The sequence below is a fragment of the Galeopterus variegatus genome, unplaced genomic scaffold (assembly GCF_000696425.1).
Source record: "Galeopterus variegatus unplaced genomic scaffold, G_variegatus-3.0.2 Scaffold386, whole genome shotgun sequence".
Lineage (NCBI taxonomy): Eukaryota > Metazoa > Chordata > Mammalia > Dermoptera > Cynocephalidae > Galeopterus > Galeopterus variegatus.
This window is the reverse complement of record NW_007726497.1, coordinates 241,624-244,418: the sequence shown is the minus strand read 5'-3', so window position 1 is coordinate 244,418 and position 2,795 is coordinate 241,624.

The window sequence follows — 2,795 nt, the reverse complement described above, 5'->3', positions numbered from 1 at the left end:
GGGGCGGGCGGGTGGGGTGGGAGGTGCCTGCTGTTTATAATGTTGAATTTCTGTAAAATAAACTGTATTTGCAAATCCAACATCAAGCTTCTGGACTATGCTAACTCTACTGCTGAATCCTCAATGGAAAGGGTTGATTGTTTGCAATTGAAATGACCTGAAAATGTAGCCTCTGTCCTCTTAAGTCAGTTGACTTGTCGCACATCTCTTTGTAAGACTTGTATGGTACTGGCAAAAAAAGTCATTTTTTTAAAGCCATAGGCTTTTCCTTGTCTTAGCTGTAATAATGCATCTGACCTCGGTTTCCACGAGAGCTGTGTCTGTCCATCACCTGTGAACTGGCCCGTGTGTTTACCGCTCTGGCCCACCCCTCACTCTCACCCTCTGGTCTTTTGGAGTTTGTGACAATGATTTGAAATGAACGGTGTTCTCTTGAGAGCAAGTGAGATTCCAGCTATACAGTTTTCTAACATAGCTCTAAGGTCCTTGTTGCTGTTTGTGATAACTGATAGATAACTCATTGGAAACATGTGCATACATTTATATTCAGATGAAATTATGGTTTGCACTGTCTATTAAATATCTTGATTAATTTTCATACTTTGCCGTCGTGTTCAATTTGTCATTTGCTTCAGGAGCTGACTCTGTCTGAGCCAGCATGGTGTCCAGTGGAGTCTGTGGAAACATGTGGAAGACTTGACCATGACATATATCAACAGCTTGAACCAAAGGGCAAGCCTGTCTTCCTAGAAGTCTGTTCAGGTTCTAGAGGCCGTGGACCTGTGGCCCTTGCCTTGCTTGGAGCCCCTGTGGGCAGAGTTCAGGGTGAGCTAGTTCTTGGGCAGCTCCTACTTCTCTGCCAGTGTCCATGGGCAATGCCAGCAGAAGCCTCCACCTGTTGGAAACCATGGTGTTCCCACTGGACAAGGCCCATCAGGCACATTGAATAAAATGGCCTTTCCCATGGGGAGGAAGAGTACGGCAGTGACTGAGAATCTAGGATAAACGTGGTTGTCTCAGGTCTGCTGTGACTCACCATGTGACTTTGGCTTATGACTTTGGCATAACCCTTTCCATTCTTTCTACTTTTCTTTAGTCTCGTACCCCCTTGAGAATTTGATGAATGCTATGGACACTCTCTTTGAGGGAAGTAGGTCTTTGCACATCCTAAATTTTGCATGTAAATGTGCATTATTGAAAGGACATCCCCCAAATCCACAATCCTTTTAAGATTAAAACCAACCCGAGTTCACAATTAGACACTGTCATTGCTCACTGGTTGCCCTGGGGCAAGTTGCCTACCCTCCCTGGGTCGCAGTTTCCCATGTGTAAAACAAGGGAGCAGGACCAGATCATTCCAGAGATCCTGCCTGTGTGAAGCTGCTCGTGCCCTGTTCCTCAACCGTCATTCCTCCTCTTCCCAGGGCTGCCACACTTAGAATTGGGACTTGATGACAGTGGCTTAATTCATGACGTGTGTGGAGGTTGCATGTGGCTATTCTTGGAAGTTCTTTCCACCGCAAGAATCTAGTGGCAATGCTTGCTGCCAGCTTCCACCTTCTCAGCCTGCAGTTGACATGGCCCCGGACATCATTTGGTGTGGCAGATCCACAGTGGACCTTCTTAAGCTCTTCTCATCACCTGCCTCACAGGCTTCTCACCCTAGGTCTGGGTGAAGGGAACTCACAGACGCAACCACCCAGCTTGCAGATCCAGAAACTAGGTCCAGGGCAGCATTGGGGACTTCCCTGAGAAATAGCCGCTTATTTTTACTAGATGTGAGCCTTGTGTCATATCTAATCACAGATTAGCCTGTGGGATACAGTGATCAGTAATACCCAGTCCCTTTCTTGGTCTCAGGGGCTTCTCAGGGCCGGAGAGAAAAGTTACCATGTCAGCATTCCTTCGCTACAAGCAACAGAAGACTCAACCAACTGATATAAACAATGAAGACATTTGCTTATTCATCCAACATTTATTCAACAAATATTTATTGAGCTCCTGCTCTGTGCCAGGTACTGTTTAAGGCACTGGGAATACATGAAACACACTGGGTTCCTGCCCTCAGAGTGGTTACTTTCTAATAATCTTAGGACAAGGAGTCTTGGTGGTGGTGGTTTTCTGGGTTTGGAACAGTGGCTCAGTCATGTCCTCAAGAACCAGGTTCTTTGCATCCTGCTCTGCACTGAGCCTGGGCACACGGGCTTTTCCTTCTTAGACTTACTGCCTCTTGGTCATGAGATGGCCCTTCATCACACACCCAAGGTCAAGAAGCGGGAGGATCAGCACCTGCCAGCTTTTCCTTCATGTCTGCCCATGTTAACAGGAGGCAAACCTTTCCCAGAAGACTGCACACAAACTATTCCTTATGTCTCATGGGCCATAACCATCACATGGCCACTTTTTACTGCAAGGGAGTGCGGGAAAGTGGGTACTGGACAAAGGGGTCCAATCAGGATTCTCCCCTAGGGCCGGGGTGGGGCCTCCCTTCCCTGAGCATACTACAGCCCTCCCACCTGATGACCTGGACAAACTGGGGTTTTTTTTAGCGAGGAAGAAGGGGGGATAGTTGTTGAGTAAGTGGCACCAACACCAGAAACATCAGACAAATGTGCGGTTAGTGCTACCAGTTTTCGAAAAAGCAGATGGGATCATGACACTTGCTTCTTTAAGACCCCTCGGTCTGCTTCCATCCTCTCCTCTTCTATGGTTGGAAAACGAGGGTGCATTGGAATTACCCAGGGAGCTTGTTAAAAATCCCAAGAGCTGCGTGGGGACCCAGGAATTGTGTTTTA